The sequence below is a fragment of the Penaeus japonicus genome, unplaced genomic scaffold, assembly GCF_977035675.1.
Source record: "Penaeus japonicus unplaced genomic scaffold, GWHDUDI00000001_assembly GWHDUDI00000009, whole genome shotgun sequence".
NCBI lineage: Eukaryota > Metazoa > Arthropoda > Malacostraca > Decapoda > Penaeidae > Penaeus > Penaeus japonicus.
The window spans coordinates 2,063,996-2,071,495 of NW_028234411.1; the positions used below are offsets into that span (position 1 = coordinate 2,063,996).

Sequence of the window (7,500 nt, forward strand, 5' to 3'; positions counted from 1 at the left end):
TTCAGCGTATTCATGCACACTGTAATATAGAATCTGTGAGTAGCAACTGATATGTACTTCCTCAGTACATTTTAACTCGTACAAACAATGACGTAACTACAACAGGTGTCTATCACATGTGGGGAGTGGGGGGAGGGGGGGGGGCACTAGGCAGGTGCAGGAAGCTCATACATTTCGGAGATACATTTGAGAGCCGGTCAGAGAAAGATTTAATATGGGACCAAATTCATCTGTGTATGCGTTCAAAGTACAAACTTCAGTTTCGAAATGGGATTACAATATATAGATAATCGTGTTTCGTGTACATTAATCTTACTATCCATTTAACAGAGGCGTTAGGTATATGTTTGCTGACTGCCCAGATTTTTTTTAGGGTATTAGAAATCAATACATATTAAATTTGCTTAATTTTCACAGTAGGCTACCTATTTGTCTATCTTAACAGTTCTGCCACTATACAATTCACATATGCAATTTGTTATATATATATATATATATATATATATATAGATAGATAGATAGATAGATAGATATGTGTGTGTATATATATATGATAACGGCATTACTTTTAACAACAATAATGCTGATGAATTATTTTTGTAATGATACTAATAGTGGGAGTTAGTTTGATCATATAATAAAAATAATGAAAATAAGAATAATAATGAGGACAGTAATACAATAAATAAAATACATATGTGTTTGCAATACCCAATCAACACAGAATACATGAAAATTTAATAGAAGTATTCAAACGTTGGTACATATCTTTTCCTAGAGTCACCCCTATCCACCACCTCTAAAACGCATTTTCCATGACAGCCATTTATTGTTTTTATCTTAGTAGATTAAACGACCACTATTTATGAATGGCCAACGCGCTCTTGATAGATGTGAATGGGATTCCGAGCTTGAACGTCACAGAGTGAAGACCTAATTTTACACTCTAGTGAACTCAGTTATTTTCCAATCGAAACCAAGTGAGAAAATAATAAATGGACAGTGATCTAAATCCAGAACCAGGTGAAATACCTGACACACATAATTATATGGACATAGAACAACAAAACAAAGGACGCAAAAACGTGATCACCGGTGACAGTGAAGAAGACCCCAATCCCAAAAGATCACGAACTGACGAAATCGAATGGACAAAAGTTTCAAAACAACGAACCAACAAATACAACCAATCAACAAACATGCAAGTAGAACAAAATAATGTTATCCTTATTCAATTAAAAGGAGAATCATTTACTTCGAACTTCAACAATCCGATTAAACTAACGGATGCAATCAACAAATCAGTTTTCCAAAAGTATATAAAAGAAGATACTTTAAGAGTATTAGGAAAAGGAAAAGCGATCAGATTTGAGGTAAATGATATATCCAAAATAGATAAATTAAATGAAATAGAACATCTAGGAGATTGGGAGGTACAGTGCAAACAACCGGCATCCAGTAAATTTACTGGATGTTCATATGGTACAATATACCCCATAGAGACTGAAATACCTCTAAACATAATAAAGGAGAAAATAAAAATAATATTTGGAGATAACTCTGAAATTCAAGAAATTATAAGAATGACAAAATTTAATAAAGATAAACAAAGTGAACAAAAAAGAATACCTACAAAATCTCTAAGAATAACATTCAAAGGTCCTCTGCCAGAAAGAGTGGCTATAGGTCACACCTCATACAAAATATATCAATATACCTTTCCAGTTCCTAGATGTTTTAACTGTCTATGTTATGGTCATGGAGTGATAACATGCAAATCAAAAAAAAGGTGTAGTAATTGTAGCAAATTTGACCACAATTATAAAGATTGTAATAATCCCTCATATTGTTTTTACTGTGAGGAAGCACATTCACCAGTAGACATTTCTTGCAAAATGCACAAAAAAGCACAAGATATAAACAAGAATAATATAACACCAAACAACATAGACATAAAAACACAACTACATCAACTGAAACCTAACACAAAACAAGAAAAGACAACAAATAGAAACAAGGACATAATAAACAGGGAAACATCCAATCAAACACAAGACAACAACATAAATGAAACAACATCAACAGAGTTAAATAAAACACAAACATATGCAGAAATCATAACTCAAACAAACAAAATAACACCAGGGCAGAAAACACCAGAAAAACCAAAAAAGCAAAGGCGAAACTCAAATAAATCAATTTCACCAAGTACAATAGAAAACTTAACAAAAGATAATCAAAGAGAACAAATAAAAGAACAAAGAAACAACAAAGACCAAAATAAAAGAATTGATAATATAGAAGTTTCACCAATAACGTGGACACTACCAACACCATTAAAACAAACACAAAAAGAAGAAGAATCAAAAGAAGAAAAATCAAAAGAAGAAGAATCAAAAGAAGAAGAAGAAAACCCAAAATGGTTAACTTTGTTAAAAAGTATATTCAAAGCAATCATAAAACTGATAAACAATTTAAACTCTGAAAACTCTATAATAGAAATAATTACAGAAACAATCAAAGATGCTTCAAAAATTTTTAAACAAATAACAAATGAATAAGATTATATTGTGGAATCCAAGATCAATACTAAACAAGATAAGTGATCTGAAATATATATTAAACAAAGAAAAACCAGATATATTCGCATTATGTGAATCATGGTTAAAGAATAAAGATCAATTTAGAGTAGATGAATATGAAATAATAAGAAAAGATAGAGAAAATCAAATGGGAGGGGGATTAATTTTTGGAATAAAATCAAATGTACAATTTCAAAAGATTAATTTGAGAGATAGATATAAAGATAAGATAGAAGTATTAGGAATTAAAACAAAATATAAGAACAGATGGATCAACATGTTATTATTTTATAATCCTTGTAATAATATAGATAAAGAAGAAATTCAATACTACACAGATCAAGTAGAAGAACCTAAAATGTTAATAGGAGATTTTAATGCACATCACCCTAGTTGGAACCCAAAAATAAATATAAGTAACAAAACAGGAAAAAGCATATACGATTTGATAAATGAAAATAATTTAATAATGATGACGCCAGCAGGCCAGATAACAAGAGTAGATCCAAAAACCAGTAAAGAAACAACAATAGACTTGATAATAGGTTCACCAACTATAAATCACATAGAAATAAACGTAGGTCCTCACTTAGGAAGTGACCATTTCCCGATAATCATAAAAGAAATAGATTACCAAAATCAACCTAAGTTAACAGAAAAGAAATGGCAATTCAATGATAATGGATGGTTAAAATATCAAGAAGAACTAAAAAATGTAGACACAGATAAAATAAATACATTAAATGACCTAATAGATCTACTAAAAGAAATAGGAAAAAAGCAATTCAAATTTGAAGAGAGGAAACATAACCAAAAACCAAATAAACCATGGTGGAATCAAGAATGTAATGAAATAATTAAAAAAAGGAATAAAGCATATAATAGATGGAGAAAAAGGCCCACACAAAAAAACCAAATGGATTATAAAGAAGTAAGGACAAAAGCAAGACAAGTGATAGAAAAACAGAAGAGGGAATCATGGGGGAAATTTTGTGAACAAATAAATTTTAACACCCCAACAAAAAGAGTTTGGAATTTCATTAAAAAACAGATAGGCAAGATAACATCAAGTTGTTACCCCATAGTTGATAATAACATTCCAATTACCGACAATGATAAGAAATTAGAACTTTTTAAAGAAGAATATGAAAAAGTAACTAACAAGAAAAAAAAGAAATTGTTAACAGAAATAGAAAAAGAACAACTTCTAAACACCCAAGACGATGGTGATTTATGTAAAGAAATAACATTAAGAGAATTAAAAACAACAATAATGAATACAAAAAATGGAAAAGCATATGGGCCAGATGAAATAAATTATGAATTCTATAAAAATGTCCCAGATAACATTCTAAGAACAATATTAAAGATATTCAATATCTACTGGTCAAAAGGAGAATACCCAAACATATTTAAAAATGCAATAATAAATCCAATAAACAAACCAGGAAAAGATTCAAGAAATATAGAATCATACAGATATATTAGCAGAACGTCCTGTATGGGGAAAATATTTGAAAATATAGTAAATAAAAGATTAAATTGGTGGCTAGAAACAAATAAAAAATTGGATGAAGATCTAGTAGGATTTAGACCAAACAGAACAGCTTTAGATGCTATCCAGATTATAGACTTAAAGATCAGTCAAGCAATAGAACAAAAAAAATATGGACTAATAGCTTGTTTAGACTTGGAGAAAGCTTTCGACTCCGTAAATCACGAAGCATTACTAATTAAGATGGAAAAAATAGGTATAAAAGGAAAAATATTAAGATGGATAGAAGGGTTTTTAAAAGAAAGAAGATTTCAAATAAAAATAGAAGGAAAAACAACAGAACGGGGTAAAATAACAACAGGAGTACCACAAGGTTCACCACTAAGCCCAACATTATTTAACATACTAATGTCTGATATAAAGTTACCAAATACAGTATACAAAATTATATATGCAGATGATGTCACTTTAATAACAATAAACAAAGATATAATAGAAGCATCAAACATATTAGAAAATGGACTAAAAACACTAAACGAGTGGACAAATAAATGGGATCTAAAAATGAACTTAACAAAAAGTAAGATAATGTGCTTTACAAACAAGAAAATAAGAATAATCCCCAAAATAAAAATAGGAAATGAAGAACTAATATTCACCACGCAACACAGAATATTGGGAGTAATCTTTGATAGTCCAAAGTTGAATTGGAAAAAACACATAGATTTAGTAAAATCAAAATCAATTGAAAGAATAAACATAATGAAAAAACTATCATCTATGAAATGGGGAGCAAATAGAGAAACATTATTAAAATTCTACGAAATATATATAAAACCAACAATAGAATATGGAATTTCTATATATGGGGCCGCAAAAAAACAAGAATTAAAAAAGTTAAACATAATACAAAACAGTGCAATGAGAATAGCAACAGGATGTTTTAGATCAACACCTATAATAGCACTACAAGCAATAACAAACCAAATACCAGTAACAGAAAGAATAAAAGAGATAGAATGTATGCAGATAATAAAGAATTTAGAAAAACTAGATGGAATGCCAATTAAAGAATTGACCAAAGAAAATATAAAAAACTACAATCAAACAAATAAAAGGAAAACTTTAATTCAAAGGGTAATTGAAACATGTAGGAAATTAGAAATAGAAATGAAAATCAATACATTACCAAATATAACTCCAATTCCACCATGGTATGATATGTCAGAATATTTAAAAACAACATTTATAGAAAATATGGGGAAAAACATTCCAGAACAAATGATTAAACAACATTTCTATTTAATGGAAAATATTACATACAAAGAATATCAAAAGATATATACAGATGGGTCAAAAATAAATAATCCAACCTCTGTCTCAGCAGCAATCTACATACAAGAGAAAAACATAACAACAATATGGAAATTACCGCAGAGTACACAAATCATAGAGGCAGAACTATATGCCATTAAACAAGCAATTAACTATATAAACAATAACAAACTACAAAAAACAGTAATTTTAACAGACTCACTGGCGGCCATAAATGTCATAGGAAATCCCAGACCAAAATGTTATAAACAGATAACATATGAAATTCAAAAATCAATAAAAGCAATGATAACAAACACACAAACAATAAAAATTCAGTGGATTCCTTCACATAAAAACATTAGAGGGAACGAAATAGCAGATAAAGCAGCAAAAAAAGCACATGAAATACAAAACGCCATTACCATGAACATAGACACAAAAAACAAAATAAAAGAAATAAAACTAAAAAATAAAGAAAACTGGAAAACAATCCTAAAAACAATTCTAGAAACAAAGGATTACTATATCAAGGATAATCAACCACATCCATGGGCAAGATCAAAAAATAGGAAAATAGATGTATGTCTAACGAGAATAAGTACAAAACACACAAAATTGAAACAACACTTATACAGACTAAAATTAGAAGAGGACCCAAAATGCAGATGGTGTAATAATCAAGAAGAAAACATCGAACATCTAATACTACAATGTCCAAGATTCCATTCATATAGAACTAAATTATTCCAAGCACTAATAAAATCAAAAATACAAAATCCTAACATGAATATGTTAATTACAGGTGCTGACCAACCTCCTTCAAAGAAGTACTACATCTTGAGACATACAAAGATCTTCCTACAAAGGTCAAAAATTATAGATATGATATAAGAAGCAAGAAGAAACAAGAAAAAAAGATCCAGGGAATATAGACTTCTACATAGTCTAAAACCCTATAAAAGAAGAAAGAAGAAGAAGAAGATAGATGTGAATGGTTTGTAAAATAGTAACAAAATAGTACTATTTACATGAATGATATTAAGTGTTTGTTTATTCAATGGACTTGACTGTTATTCTGGTATTTTTCCAAATAGCTGCTCGTTGAGATGAATGTCTTTTAACTTGAGAGATGAAACGGAAATAGATGTATTTGTAATTCATAACCACGAGTAGGGATAATATGTATTTTACTCTAGTCTAATGATATTTCATGATTAGTAATAAGTGTATTAGTAAGTCATATCTTGGTAAATGCTCAGAATAGGAGTAAAGTAAGACAAAGTGGGCGAATCTGTGCTCATGAAACTAAGCAACTAAGTCTATCTAAACAGCAATATCATGCTTGTGTTTTCCATTAAGATAAAACTTCATAATCCCCCTTGTGATTTGCCATAAATAAAGGCACCAGTCCAAGCTCTGTCTTGCTGAATGTATCTTTAGTTAGAGAATGAAATGCATGGTAAACGTGTAACATTTTGTCAGCGAAAGTCATAGTTCTGTAGTTACATTATGTTATTTTCCATTGAGAATTTTCACAAGTATTTAGAGAAAATGCACAAACCGAGTACATGGATCAAACAAATTATAGAAATAGAATACATCGTAAGGGAACTACAACGATAAATAATCGTATATGAATTTCTCTTCACAAGGGGTGGATAACAGTACAGTCAGATATTACAATGTGTCTCAGCGGTAACAGCAGCAAAGGCCAACGTATGAATTATGGCAAGATCGAGTTTTTAATCCCTAATTGATAATGAAGGAACCAGTTCACGCAGGAGGAACAGTGGGACAAGTGTCATTTACAGTGGCTGGCAAATGAGAGCAGACGGTCAGAGTGTTTTGTTTTCCTTTCTTATTTTCTAATTGCAGATTAGGTATATTATTTATACAGGGACCTGCCATGAGGTTGGTTATTGACTGATGAGGTTGACGAGTTCCGGCACAGCTGATTGCTAAGGAAGGTCTTGAACGTCATCACCCATCCTTTCGTGGCTAAATTTGAATAAAGCTCTTTTATTCATCTCATTAGTATTAGCAGAATGAGAAGCTTTTATGGAACACCAAGGAGTATTATCTAGTACTGGAATATACCTTAAGAAA

At 30.2% G+C, this 7,500-nt stretch overlaps 1 protein-coding gene and 1 long non-coding RNA gene across 3 annotated transcripts in view; both read left to right on the forward strand.

Moving 5' to 3' along the window:
- The window catches only part of LOC122255651 (TELO2-interacting protein 2), a 21,358-nt gene that overhangs the window by 3,651 nt on the left and 10,207 nt on the right, over positions 1-7,500 (forward strand). The window contains exon 1 of one of the 2 annotated variants that reach the window (XM_086539497.1): positions 7,340-7,361. The exons of the other annotated variant lie outside the window; for it this stretch is intronic. The gene's annotated coding sequence lies outside the window, so the exon portion shown is untranslated. Of the gene's footprint in view, positions 1-7,339; positions 7,362-7,500 lie in introns of those variants that run through there. 2 annotated transcript variants of the gene reach the window in all.
- Positions 896-6,376, forward strand: LOC147471216 (uncharacterized). Its single transcript, XR_015191256.1, has 2 exons — positions 896-1,201; positions 6,197-6,376. It is a non-coding gene; the product is annotated as an uncharacterized LOC147471216 (long non-coding RNA).